The sequence below is a fragment of the Papio anubis genome, chromosome 19 (genome assembly GCF_008728515.1).
Source record: "Papio anubis isolate 15944 chromosome 19, Panubis1.0, whole genome shotgun sequence".
Classification (NCBI taxonomy): Eukaryota; Metazoa; Chordata; class Mammalia; order Primates; family Cercopithecidae; genus Papio; species Papio anubis.
Window position 1 is genome coordinate 25724902 of NC_044994.1, and position 15681 is coordinate 25740582.

A 15681-nucleotide genomic window follows, 5' to 3' on the forward strand; every position below is an offset into this window, starting at 1 on the left:
TTCTCTGAGCTTATAGTCTAGCAAGAGAAACAACATTAGAAGTAGTGAACATGCACAAAGCTCCCTGGAAATACAAATTTGAAGAACAGAAAAAAGAGCTTCTGAGCTGGCACATGAATGAATTTGATGCAGTTGAAGTTTTGGAAACGGTTTGATACTTTGGAATCTTACGATATCTTAGACAGAACCAGATTAGTGCTCAGTCTATAGTGAAGTCTTCCCCACCACTGAGGCATGTGATTTTCCAATCTGACTAATGAGAACAGGCGCTGTTCCTGGCCTTGTATAAGCACAGGACACTGTTACCTCTATTCATTTCAGGTGGTTATTGCCCAACCTCTGGTAATTTTCTCACACTTGTGGGCTGATCAGCATTCAGCTGATGGCCCAGCACAGTGGCTCGTGCCTGTAATCCTAGCACTTTGGGAGGCCAAGGGGAAAGGATGACTTGAGCCCCATAGTTGGAGACCAGCCTGGGCAACATAATGAGACTCTGTCTCTCAAAAAAATCATAATAATTTTAAAAAACATTCAGCTTAAGAACTCCAGAATTTTCTCTCTATGATACTCTATTCTCCTATTCCCTTCCTGTGAACTATAACTACATTGTTTTCCCTGACTCAGCTTCAGTGTATTGCTAGCCCAGGAGATGGATAGTGGTGCCATTAACTGAGATAGGTAAAGCTGGAAGAATATGTACTATGGTTTGAATGTAAGTATCCCTCCAGGATTTAAATGTTGGAACTTGAACTCCAGGCTGATGTTACTAAGAGGTGTGGGGCCTTTTGACAAGTGATTAAGTCCTGAGGACTTTGCCCTTGTGAATGGGATTAAACCCTTATAGAAGAGATTTCAGAGACCTGCCTGGACTTTCTCTCTCTTATAACAAGTGAGGACACAGCAACATGGTGCCATTTTGGAATCATAGAATATCCTTTACCAGATATCAACTCTACTGGTGCCTTGATCTTGGATCTCACAGCCCCTAGAACTGTGAGAAAATATGTTTCTGTTCTCTATAAATTGCCCAGTCTTGAGTGTTTTGTTTTAGTAGCACAAATGGAGAAGACAGCATGTTTTCCATTTTGGACATGCTGGATCTGAGGTGCATTTGAGAAATCTATGTGGAAATAATGAATAAGTAATTGGCTCTACAGGTCTGGAGGTTAAACTTCTAAGGTGGAGTTAAAAGGAATTGGGAACCATTGATGTAAGCCTGTTAATTAAAACCGTGGATTTTTATAAACACAAAGGGCTATAGAATAGATTTAGAAGAGGGCTTAAGTCTGAGATTTCCAAATTTTAATGGCTGAATAAAAGAGAATGAGCTTACAGAAGAATCAGAAAAGTAATCATCAGTGAAGTGGGGTAGCATAAAACTAGAATTGTATCATTGAATACACTTCCAATGCTATTTAGGAACTGAGTATTTAGGAAGGAGGGCATGGTTTATTTTTTAGGAGAGGAAAGGAATACTCTCTGTCTCTGAGGAAAATATACTTTAAGTAATTACTACACTTCACTTAGCTATTCATAATAGTTTAACAGAGGGATCAGGGAAAAGGGGAGTTCCAGGGTGACTGTGCTCATGGCCAAGGCTGTGCCTCTTTGTGCTGTAGGGAAAGTTGTTTCACTAAAATAATATAGCCAAATCTCTAACCAAGTTAATAAAAAGACAACCATAAAACTAAGACTTGAAGAAGGCAGGGGAGGGTAACAGTATATAGAAATGCTACAAAATATAGTCTAAGATATCCACTTTTCAAAAGAGAGACAGAGAGAGGGAGAGGTACATATATATGCCAAGAAATAGGAAAGAATGACTCAGGAGTCTAGAAAACAGTCAGGCAAGAAAATCTTCTATGAAATGCTCTAATGTTAGATTGAACAGAAAAAGACTACAAAGCAGGCATTATAATTATCTTCATATATCTAAAGGAAACCATGCTTACATAAATTAAGGAATGTATAATGACAGTGTCACACCAAATACACATCATCAATAAAGAATAGTGACAATGAGAAGGAATCAAATGGAAATTCTGGGTTGAAGAGTAGAATAAAATGAAAATTTCATTAGAGCCGCAGTAATAAATTTGAACTGGCAAATGAAAGAATAGGCAAATTTGAAGATGGAGTGATAGAGATTATTGAGTATTACTCATGTATTGAGTAAGATGGTGATTGCAGGTTTACTGTCAATTTCACCTATGTGATTCACTGGTGATCTTGACAGGCACAATTTTGGTACCATTCTCGGGGTGAAAAGCTAGTTTGGAGTGGTTTCAGAATAGACTGGAAGGAGAATATTTCATAGAACTCTTTCACATTCCCCTACAAAGAACATGAAAATGTAACGTGTGACATGAACAACGAAATGGAGCATTAGATCTCAATTTTTTTGCTGAGTATTTTGACGCCACTGTTCTTTTTAAAATTGCTATAATACATGGGGTATTTTATTTTGTAATATCCTTGTGTTTTGTGTATGTGAAAGCTATTTTTTTCTTAGACCATTTTACTCAATTTTTTATAATTGTAAGTTTTTATTTGATATTATTGAGTTTTTCAGATAAATATATCACTTGTAAGAATGATAATTTTATCTCCTTTATAATTAGCCTATTTTTTGAGAACCATTTCATTTATTTGTTCAGGAGAAATCTAGGCTGGAGTTAAATAAGATGTAAGTTAGAGAAGAAAGAAGTTGAGAATGCAGACTTGTCTTTTTAGTAAATTTGCCTGAAAGTGGAGCAGGCATAGGGGTAACTGGAACAACATGTTAAGGAGAGAGATGAGGTTTTGTTTGGTTTATTTTTTCATGTGGCAAAGGATTTAATATGTTTAGAGATCAAAGTGATAGAGGCCCTATGAGAGGGAGCAATTAAGTAATTAAGATAAAAATAGAAATTGGTGGCTTACTGTAATGATCCCTGAAGGCAGGGGTGGAATAGATGGTTATTGAGGCACTGGTGGAGATATTTTTTCGTGGAAAGGAGACAGAGGACTGCTTCCAGAAAAACTGGAAGAGAGGAAGAAAGTGGGTAAATGTATGTGAAGTTTCCTAGTGCAAAATCTAGGGCATTCCTGTCTCATCACCACAGGTTCTTTTTTTTCCCCCCCACGAAAATAGATATCAGGATCATGTACTGGTAGTGATAGGTAGGATGAGGGTAGGGAGGAAGGTAAGAAGCTTGAGCAGAAGAGAATAAAGTTTGAAATAGCAACTGAGAAGAGAGTGAAGGTTGAAATAGCAACTGAAGAGTGAGAAAGCAGGTTCACTGAAAGAAGCACATCAGGCTACCTTAGAGAGTGATAAGGGCCCTGAAATTGAATGCTTTATTAACAAACCTCTCTGCTTAAATTTTTCCAAAAAATGTTGGCTGTAGAATGGAACCATCCACGACAGATTGAGCTTTAGCCATATGGATGTATTCAAAAGACAGGAAGGGCAAGAATCTTGTTGACGTGATGGACCAGAAAAGCTGAACTTGAAAAGGAGGGGAATGAAGAAAGAACAATGGACTGGGTAAAAGTAAAGGGTTGAGTAGACACAGCGGGTCACAAGTTCAAGAATGGTCATGGTAGGAGCAAGTTAACATGCTAGCGAGGTCAGAGAGAAGAGCACGATGAGGGTTAAAAGTTACAGTAATAAAGCAGTTTGGGGCATTTTACACGGTATTTTCCAAAAGGTTGTTGTCGTTTGTCTTTTTTTGAAGTTATTAGCAGCTATACAAAAAAAAAAAGTGAGCTTTTTCTTTATGATTTGGGTTTTTCAGTCTAAAGAATATATTCCCTACATTAATAATATATGAATATCCTCCAAAGTATTCTAATCTTTTTATATTTAAAATTTTTCCCTTCAGATTTTTATAAGTGTGAGTTTTGCAATTTGGCTTTTCTTTTTCAAGATGGTTTTGTCTATTCTGGGTCCCTGAATTTCCATAAGAATTTTAAGATAAGTGTGCCAATTTTTATCAAGAAGCCAGATGGAATTTTGATAGGAATTGCCTTGAATCTATAAATCTCTTTAAGGAGTATCATCATTGCTTAACAATACCAAGTCCTCTGATCTGTCCACAGAGGATGAGTTTCCACTTATTTAGATCTTTAATTTCTTTCAATAGTGGTTTTTAGTTTTCAGAGTATAAGTGTTATATTTTTATTAAATTTATTCCTTACTATTTTGTTCTTTTAATGTTATCGTATATGATTTTTTTCTTCACTGATTTTTGGGTTGATGAGAAGCAAGCTGTTAATATTATTATAGTTCTCTTATACATGATAAGTCATTTTTCTCTTGTTGTTTTCAGAATTTTCTCCTTGGCTTTCAGCATTTTTACCAGAATGTGTCTGGGTATGAATCACTTTGCATTTATCCTGCTTAACATTTGTTGAACTTTGTAGGTAGTTTTTCATCAAATTTAGAAAGTTAAACATTTTTTATTACTATTTTATTCTCCTTTTCCTCTCTCTTATCACTTCTACTACCCATAGTAGTACTTGTACCCCACATATCTATGATGTCTGTTCCTTATTTAAATTATTTCTTCCCTTCTTTGGAATGCATAATCTCTATTACTGTATATTAAAGTTTACTGATACCTTCATCTGCTAGTTCAAATTTACTGTTGTGCCCCTCTTAATGAAATTTTCAGTTTCGTTATTTTACCTTTCAATGCAGAATTTCCATCTCATTCTTTTTCGTTGTCACTCTCTCTTTATTGATGTTCTGTATTTGATGAGACACTGTCATTATACCTTCCTTAATATATGTAAACATGGTTTACTTTAGATATTTAAAGATATTTAAAATGCCTACTTCAAAAACTTTTTCTGTTAAATCCAACATCAAACATTTCATAGAAGATTTTCTTGTCTGATTGTTTTCTAGACTGAGTCATTCTTTCCAGTTTCTTTGCCTATCTGTATCTCTCTCTCTCTCATTCTTTTTGCAAGTGGGTGTTATAGGTTATATCTTATGGCATCCATGTATACTGCTACTCTCTTCCTTCAGGAATTGTTTTTATTGTTGTCTTTTTACTAACTTGGTTAGCGATTTGACTGTATTATTTTAGTGAAGCTACTTTCTCTGCAGCATGAAGAGGCACAGCCTTGGTCATCAGCACAGTCACCATGGACCTTCCCTTTTCCCTGATCTCTCTCTGTTAAGCTATTATGAATGGCTAAGTGAAATGTGGTAATTACTTAAAGTATATTTTCCTCAGAGATGGAGAGTATTTCTTTTAATTGTACCTTTATTTTATCATTATATACTATAATTTTTAGGAGTTTGTTTATATTTGGTTTGGGGAATGGGATAATTAATTTATATTAGGTTTTCAGTGGTCACAGTAAAATTACATTTGCCAGTCATAAATTAATTTATATTAGGTTTTCAGTGGTCACAGTAAAATTTCATTTGCCATTTATGAATTAGGTTTTCAATGGTCACAGTAAAATTACATTTGCCATTCACAGTAAAATTACATTTGCCATTGTGAACCTGTTTCTAAGTCTACTATTTCCTTGATAAGCAATGAGGATAAAATTATTAAGATAATAATCACTGCTCAAGATTTTATAATCTGCTTTCCTATCACACCCAGACCTTAGGTTCATTAATTGCTGCCTGATTGCTTTATTGTTTTCAACAATGTGCTGGGCATAAATTGCTCCATAGTCTGATAAAATTAAATTTCAGTTCCTTTGCAGTGTGTTTTTTAGGCCAGTTTTTGAGGTGGTTCAGGTCCCAAGGGAGCCCCTCTTATTTATCTCTTTTCCTGGTTCTCTCTGGTACGTTAGTTGATTTACTTTTTAGCTTGTTACGTTCATAAAGCTACCAGTCTCCTCTAAATTGCTCATGACCAAAATCTCCATTGGTTTCAAGATCACTCTTAGGCACAAACTTCCCTATACTCTATACTAAATGGTTGCTTTAGGGAGACTGTAGAAACTCTGTTCTTACGGTCTTCCTCTGCCTATACAAAATCTAGAGTCACTGCTCCAGATGGGGACAGAAGTAACATTTTTGCTTTAGTAGCAGAGCACTGGGTGGGGTTACTCAGCTTGCCTCTTCTGGAATGAAACATCCACCCTATGAATGAGCTGGGGCAAGGGCCCTAGTATTCTTGGCCTGTCACTTATAGGGTGGAGCCACCACCCTAGAGTGGCCACTGCCCAAAAGAAAGGAGCCCTTGACCTCTTGGTTGTACTTGCCAGGTATTTAGCCTTTGGAATTCGAAGCTGGAAGGAATGAGAAATGCTGCAGACCTGCCTTTGCCTCTCCCATTGATTACTGTGTCAATTAACTGGGAATTGAGAGAGGAGAAATCATGCCCCCACAACTCCCACTCCTGTCCCTCTCCATACTTTGTGGCCAAAATTGCCTGGAGAGGAGCTTCCCTCACATGAATCTATAGGATGGAATGTATGGATCAGAACCTAAGTGACACGGATTCTTGCAGTAGTTTCCAAGATTTAGCAGAATTTTTGAATAACTGTTTCTTCATTTGTTATATGCCCTTGGGGCGAATTTCCAGATACTCTTACCTGGGTAATTTTTAAAATATTTTTTGCCATTATGATTGATTCTCCAGGGAACAGTTGCACAGAGCTCCCCACACCACCATTCTGTAAGAATAACTATTACCTTTAGATTTTTTTATGTAACTTTTTTATATGGTAATAAATTTTTGTTTAAAGTTGTTTTCTTCTGCTAGATTTCCAAGTATGCCAAAGGCACTTGTTAAATAAACTGCTCTTTTCCAAAAAGTGACATAGTAGTAGTGTATGTATATTTCAATATGTGCTATAATGTAGTAGGTACTCAATAACTGTTTTTAAATGAAATTCATATTAACATCTTATTTCTGTTAGTAAAAACACCTCATAGAAACTCCTTTATATTCTTTCCTATTATCTTAAGTTACACTTCACATTCAAGAAAAGTTGCAGTTTGCCAAGCTTTTTGATATTACAGATGCCTCTAAAGAGAGTATTATATTACATGTTGTCATTAACACAGGGAGGTTGACAGTTTCTGTTATAAATACCTATTTTAATAAGTAATTGTTTAAAGTACTGTTTCCTCAAAGAAGACCATTTCTTTGATTTTTACCTTTATTTTGTCATTATTTTGGTAGGTTTTCAGTGATCACAATAACATAAATTGCATTTTGCTACTCGTAAGTGTCCCATTTCTTTGACAGCCATTGGGGATAAAAATGAGTAGATACAGTGCCTGTGCTCAACATTTTATAATCTAGAAGCAGTCAGATACACAAACTTAGAAAATGGTACAGTACTTTAAAACAGAAGCATTGCCATTGATAATGTGTGAAGTCAAAGGTGTTAATGATATTTATAATATGATTTCCTTGCCTAGAGCAATGTTGTATTAAGCCTTTACGGATTAGTTTTTATTCATTGATACTTTAGTACCAAAATCCTGATTATTCAAATACTGTATTTTATACATTAGAAATATCATTAAATAAATGGTGAATATAGAAAGTCTGTTTCAATGGAGGGTTGAGGAAATGTTTTAAGTGATTCAGTTTACCCAGTTTCTTTAATCTCCTTTTGGGATAGTTTCCAGAGTGTTACTTTCTGTCATCTGTGTTCTTAAATTTTTCTTCTAATATTTTATCCATTCAGAAATTCTGTTGACAGGAAAGGAACAAAGCCAAGAAAAATTGGTTAAAATTGAATATGCTATTATTTTCAGATATTATTTGACATATTTAATAGCTTAGGTATATTTATCATGTTAATATATTTTAATACTTCAATATACAGTTGATTCTTAAGAGATAAATATTTTTGTTTTCTGGATATCTTAAAATGTACATGCATAAAATTTATATTACAGAAGATAGCATAACGATGAAGCTACCATTTATTATGTTTTCAATATCTACTACATATTTATTTCACTGGGGAAGAATAAGTACTGGGATACCAGCCCACCAATTTTATATAGACTCATTTCCAAATGAGGATATTATGTTTTTTTTAAATTTAACTGAAAATATTTTCCTTATATCTAATGTGTGTGACAGTTTATTAAATTTTAAAGCATGATCAGTTAACTACTACAAACTTCTAATTTATATCAAAAGAGACATTTTCAGCAGCAAAATCAAGTATGAACTCTATTTTTTTTTTTATTTTTAAATACATACCAAGCTGCAGGTAACTGCAGAAAAATATTAGACCCACATTATATTCAACAAGCTCCAAATTTTCCCACCAAATATCCCTCCATGATACTATGGATGCCAGATGTTCCTCAACTACTGTATTTATCTTTCTTGTTCTACAGATCAGTTATAAAATTGAAGAAATTATGGAAGGAAAAATATTCATTAATTTTTGTGTGAAAGTTTTATTGGAACGCAGCATGCATACAGATAAGTGCCCACCTGATAGCTGTACAGCTTAATGATTTTTTCTAAAAAGGGAGCATAGCCTTATAATGCATCCAGATTTTTTAAAAAGAGAGAACATACCCTAGCATCTTGGAAACTCCTGTTGCCCTTTTGGTTAATACCCACACAAAATGACCTACTTTCCTGACTTTTTTCACCATCAGCTACTTTTGTCTGTGTTTGAACTTTATATACTGGAATCATTCGGTATGTACTCTGTTGTATTTAGCTAATTTTGTTGTATGTAGCAACAGTTCTCATTGCTGTGTAGTATTTCCATTGAGTGACATCATAATTCCTTATTCTCTTGATGGACATTTTTGTTTTTGTTTTTGTCTTTTTCATTTTGGAGTTACTTTTAATAGCTGTACTTTTAGGAACATTGATATTATTATTCTAAAATTTCTATGAAAATACAAAGGGCTTCTAATAACCAAGGAAAAAGATCAAAGATAGTGAGCTACCTCTACAAGTTATCAAGCTACCAATAATCAAGATAACATGGGCATTTTGGTATCTATGATTTTGCTTCTATGGACATTTTAGTATCTATGATTTTGGTCCACCTAAATATAAAATTTTTTGAGATACATGCCTACAAGTCTAATTGTTGAGTCATAGAGTATGCATAGATTCAGCTTTTGAAGATACTATGAAACTAAAACAGTTTCTCAAAATAATTACACCAGTTCACATTGCCACCAGTGATATGTGAACATTCATGGTATTCAGCATCCTTACCAGGACTGGATATTATCAAACTTTACAATTGTTCACAGTGGTTTAGTTTGCATTTATCTGATGACTAATGAGGTTGAGCAACACTTGACGCATTTTTGGATACTTGGATATTCCAGTCTTTAGTGTGCTTTTTTTTATTGGGTCACCTTTTTCTTGTTGATTTGTGTCAGTTCTTATAAATTCAGAGTATAAGTCCTTTGTCAAATATATTGTGGATATCTTCTTACATTGTGGTTTGTCTTTTGATTCTCTTAAGTGTTGTCATTTGATGAAGAGAAGTTCTTAATTTTAATGTACTCCAATTTGCTTATTTGTCTTAATATATTAAGTCTATTTGCATCTTGTAAAGAGATGTACTTCTGCTACATTTAGATTTATATCTCCAAACCACCTGAGAATGACATGAGATAGAGATTAATTTGTTTTAGGTGCATATCCAGTTGACCAAACATATCTTATTAAAAAAGCCATTCTTTCCCCCGCCCACAGTGTAATGTTACATTTGTCATAACAACTGACCTGATATGTGAGCAACTATTTATAGACACTGTTCCTTTGCATTGGTCTTTTTGTCTGTCTTACACCAAAACCATGTTATCTTGATCATTGGTGGCTTGATATCTTGTAGAGATAGCTCACTATCTTTGTTCTTTTTCCTTGTTTAGAAGCCCTTTGTATTTTCATAGAAATTTTAGAATAATAATATCAATGTTCCTAAAAGCACAGGAATTTTGGTTATGGATTGCATCTAATATATAGAACAATTTAAGGAAGAATTGAAACTTTCACCACATTGAATCTTCTAAGCCATGACCGTAACTTGTCTTTCCATTTATTTAGGTCTTCCTTAATTTCTCTCAATATTTCATAGTTCCCTTAGGAAAGGTAATACATCATTTGATCAATTTGTTCCTGTGTCTTTGCTCATTTTTGCTGGTATTATAAATTGTTGCTATTTTTGTTAATATACAAATCAATTTTTACATATTGATTTTTTCCAGTGAATGTGCTAATTTACTTATTAATTTTAATAGTGTATAGTTTTTTATCCTCTCAGTCAATACCCAGAGTTATGTTGTTTATAATAATTACAGTTTTACTTATTATTTTTAAATGCTTATACCTTTCTTACCTTACTTCACTGGATAACATCTTTGGTATAGTGTTGAAGAGAAGTGATAGGTGGCATCTATATCTTGTTTTTAAACTTGGGTTTAAAGATTTTATTTCATCTTTATGCAAGATGCTTAAAACAGATATATTTTGTAGATGCTTTTTGTCATATTAAGGAAATTTCCTTCCATTCCTAGTTTTCTCAGTTTTAATCACAAACAATACTTTCTGTATCTATTAGGATGATTATTTTCTTCTTTATTATGTTAATGTGATAGATGACCAATTGTTTTAGATATTAAGTGATCCTTTTATTCCTAGAATGAACTTATATACACATGCCCGTGCGTGCACATGTAAATGCAGTTTGCTAATATTTTGTTGTTTACAGTTTTGATCAAGTGGAGATTGGCCTGTAAAATTCCTTTTTAAAAATGTCCTTGACAGTTTTTGGTAATACAATTAATGATGCTCTGTTAAAATTAGCTAGTGAATATTCTATTTGATGCCAAAGTTTCTGTAAGATTTATATTATGTCTTTTCAACATGTTAGAAAAACTATACTTGTAAAGTTAACTGAACTAGAGATCTTGTTGGGAAAACTTTTAATTACAGACTCAATTTGTTTAATAGTTGTAGAACTTTTCTGTCATCTCAGTTTTCATAAGTTGTTTCTGAGAATAAAAAAATTAACAGCTCTATTGATGTAAAATAACACTCATATTGAACATGTACATGTTGATAAACTTTGACATATAAACACACCGATGGAACCATAATCAAAATCAAAATAATGAACATTATCTTTCACCCCAGAGAGTTTCTGTGTACACTCTGACATGTATACAATATTGAGTCTTCCAGTCCGTAAGTTCTATATAACACTGTCTCCCATCTACTGATTTTGTACTGGATAATCCTCTGTCGTGGGGGATGGACTTGGGGATGGTTACCTCTCCTTATAGGATATTTACCTGCATACCTGGCCTCTATCTACTAGATATACCTAGCATCCCCTGCCTACAGTCCCTAACAATCAAAAGTATTCTCTAGAAATTGCCAAATGGTTCCAGGAGGACAAATTCCCCAAGGCTAAGAGATTGAAGAACCACTTATGTGGAGTGGTTCTCCACATCATTCATTTGAATTTGTTTATTCCAAGGTATTTTTCATGTGGTTATGTATAATTTTCCAAAATTTAATTTTATATTTGGTGCTAACATTTAGCAATGACATTGACTTTAATCAATCAGTGATATTTTGATTCAACAATTTTGCTGCAGTTGCTCATTAATGCTAATAATTCCTATCAGTTGGGAAAACATACATGAGGTAGCTCTTCATATAATGTCTAAATGGCCGATAAACATATGAAAATTTGCTTAGCTTCATTAGTCATCAAATAAACATAAATGAAATCACAGTGTAATACAACTGCTTGACCAGGAGGATGAAAAACACACATTCATAAATATAAAAAGCAAATATTGACAATAACAAATGTTGATGAGGAAGTGAAATAGAACTCTTATATTGGTGGGAGTGAACTGCTTCTTTGAAAAATGGTTTGACAGTATTAATTAAAGTTGGCCTAGCATATGAACTCTTCCCTATGTTTATACCTAATGGAAATCATTGATATGTTTACAAAAAAAAAAAAAAAAGAGCAAAAAAGTTATAGCTATAGTGTTGACAATGGCCAAAACCTGGAAACTACCAAAATGCCTATCAACAGCATAATGGATAAGTAAATTGCTGTATAGTATTCCAGTGTTTGAATTTACAATGAGAATGAATAAATGACGTCTACATGCAACACCAGGGATGAATCTCACAATATTGAGCATAACTGCCCAATACAAAATATATGTACTGTGTAATTCCATTTTTGTAAAGGTCAAAAAAAGCAAAACTAATCTGTGGTGTTAGATTACCCTTAGTGATTAGTACCTGGGAGGGAGCACTTCTGAGTGTTGTTAATGTTCTGTTTCTTAATCTGGTTGCTGATAACAAAAAAGTATTCATTTTGTAAAAGTGATTCGAGCTATGCTTATGATTCATTTGCTTTCTATATATGTTACACTTCAAGTAAAATATGTCGCATGTGCAGAAATTAAAGAAAATGACTATTCTTCCGCCCTAACTTGTTTGGCTCTGCAGTGAACTGTCTGTTCTGTCACACATGCAACTGGAGTTATGTTTCTCCCCACTCTGACCACCGCTTCCTAATCACTTCCACTCCCACCATGACATCTAGCTCCTTGTCAGGACGTACAGTAAGTCTAACTTAAAAGCTGACTGATGGGCTGGGTGCAGTGGCTCACACCTGTCACCCCAGCACTTTGGGAGGCTGAGGTGGGTGGATCACCTGAGGTTGGGAGTTTGAGACCAGCCTAACCAGCATGGAGAAACCCTGGCTCTACTAAAAATACAAAAATTAGCCAGGCGTAGTGGCACATGCCTGTAATCCCAGCTACTCAGGAGGCTGAGGCAGGAGAATTGCTTGAACCTGGGAGGTGGAGGTTGCGGTGAGCTGAGATAGCACCACTGCACGCCAGCCTGGGCAACAAGAGCGAAACTCTGTCTCAAACAAAACAAAACTGACTGATGGTCACTGATCAATGTGTTATTTTTCCCCCACTTGTACCTTATTTCTTTGGCACTTTACTAAGGCTAGCTAGGAAACTGTAATTAGCAATAGTTTTAGCTTAAGAAACTATGACAGCAGAATGTATGGGCTAGAAATAATTGTCCATAATTAACTTCATTTTTCCATTTGAGTTTTCTCTTTCAGTGGATCATAGTTCACGTAAAGGAATGCTTTCTGAACATGTTCTTCTGAATGTGTGCTTCTGAATATGCTCAAAGACATAAAAATTAGACCATTTCTTTTTATCTTATTAAAGACATATATCTTTCTGGGCACTCTTTTAAATAGGATCGATTCCAACCAATATCAATTTTTTCTTGAATTTTTGTCCTTAATGATCTAATTTAAAATTTCCTACTTATTTAGATGTAAATCTATTGGTGAAGATGAACAGTTTTTACTTTCTCTTCTTTCAAACAAGAAAGAAGTGTACATCAAGCTATCATCTTTAAACATATAGTTAAAATATATGCATTTTCATTTCACTTGGTCGTATTAAACTTCTAATTTTATTTCTTTACTGAATTTTTATGAGTTTTTGTTCGGGGGAAAAACAAGGCCTTTATTTTATACAATGCTTGAAAAATGTTATGATAAAATAAATTTGCATACAAAACACTGTTGTCTTATGAATATAATTGTACTCTTTTCTCTAAGGTTGATTTTAAAATGTTATCACTTTTTTATTTTGCCAGATTAATTATTTCATTTAGATTTTCTATTTAGTTTCCTATACTTTAGCCCCAGAGTCCAATTTTGTCATTTTAGAATGAATGTAGATACCATGGTTATTCTTGCATTGATTTCAAAATAACCAAATTACATCTTCCTTTGTAAACAGATGTTTGTATTTGTTTTATTGCCATAATTTCTCTCTTCCTTTTGGTGAAATAGACAATTTTTTATTTTTAATGTCCATGGCATTCACATTTGCTGTCTCTTTTTTATGCCTTTATGTGCAAATTTGATGAATGTTCTTCTCATTTAATTTTATATTTGATTTTGTGCAATATGCCTTAAACTTGCTTTCAAAATATATGTGATCTTCTTCCAAAATTTGGTTGGACTCCTCTTGTCCACATTTTTACAACATTTATATTAACTGCATTTTATTCCTCTTTATGAGGTGGGAATCATATTATGGAAAATCTAAATTCCCAAATGACTAATTGTTAACTTCTCAGTGTATGGTTATTATTTAATTAAATGGAAACATTTTTCAGTTATGATAATGAATTGTGTCACTGGTAACTGATTTTTAAACAGCTTGGAAATTTAAAAGCCATTCCTCCCCTTTATCATTTGAATAAATTAGATGGTTGATTGTTTGTGCATAGATCCTATGAGTCCTGTGGGTGAGACCATATGGTGTGATTAGATCACTCTGTGTCTAGGAGAGCCTATGGGGATCCCTTGCAGAGCCAAGGCTGTATTGTCATAGCAATTGCCTCCCTGCAAATTTATCTCAGGGGCTCACACTCTTACATTTTTGGTCTAATCACTTATATATCACTCAGCAATAAAAAAAACTGCATCAAAAAGATAAAAATGTTAGACATTCCTGCAATTGCTGGAAAAAAATGGTGATAATGTCATAAAATATGCAATCTTTATTTCTTAAATGTTCATGCTATATGAAAATAGTTTCATGTACTCCTCCAATTTCTGGTTTACAGACAATAGATTATATTTTAGGTGTTATTTGTTTAAGATGAGATATAGAATTAAAGGGAAACTAGATAACATATTGGCAGAAATTTGAGAACTGTTGTTGATCCTCTAGTTGCTATTATTTTGCAAAAATTCTTTTGTATTTGTTTATAGTAGTTAATCATAAAGTATGATTTTGGCTGTTTGTTTTCCACCTGATATATTTATTTATTTATTGCAGAATATATTTGTTTTAAAATTTCATCTTTCATTGCTGACGGAGAGAGTACATGAGTGATGGTATTTTAATGCTTTCTGTCGTTTAAAAAAGAATTGTATTATAGTTTTAGAGTCTAAGTGATTGTTGCTCCTGGCATTAACATTAACGTACTTAAATAGATTTTGACACTCATTGAGATTACTTGCTTGCAGGCCTGAAAATAAAGATGAGATATGAAAGAATTTAGGTTATTAGGGAAGGAGCCAGTCATTTAATCTGTTTCGTATTTCAGACTGCTCTCTTATTTCACCTGTAGTTTACAATACTGGCTGATAAGGTGAGTATTCCTGTGGTTGTTCTGAAACAAAAGTTCGTCTGATGATTTTAAAGCTAGTTTTCCTAAGATGCTTTTTAGCTACCCCAATTACTATAAAATATTTAGCTCAGAATACCAAGAAAGGCTTCAGGGATTCAGGATACTCCTGAAACTTTCTGCAGTATTTTGCGTGTGTGTATGTCTATATGTTTGTGTGTATGTGTGCTTTTGTTAGTTGGTTTTCAGGGTGCGTTAGTCAAGGTAGAAGCTATATTACTGTAAGAAAGAGTCCCAGAAAATGGTGGCTTAGACCTGATAGTGGTTTTTCTCTCAAATAACAGTCTGCAAGTAGCCAGTGCATCCATGAGAGTTTGGCAGTTAGTTGCATAGTACTTCTGTTTCTTCTTTTTATCCCATCTGCTGCTAGGCTGTTGCACTCCTTCCCAGTGGTTGAAGCTGGCTAATCCATGTTTTAGCTAAATGACTGGGGATATACCAGGAGTGCACAAGTTACATACATCACATGTGCTCACATTCCTTTGTCAAGAAGTTGGACACA

General features: G+C 34.0%; 1 protein-coding gene across 8 annotated transcripts in view; it reads left to right on the forward strand.

Annotated features, from left to right (window-relative positions):
- ASXL3 (ASXL transcriptional regulator 3) overlaps positions 1 to 15681 on the forward strand; it is a 173782-nt gene that overhangs the window by 119374 nt on the left and 38727 nt on the right. The window lies entirely within an intron of this gene.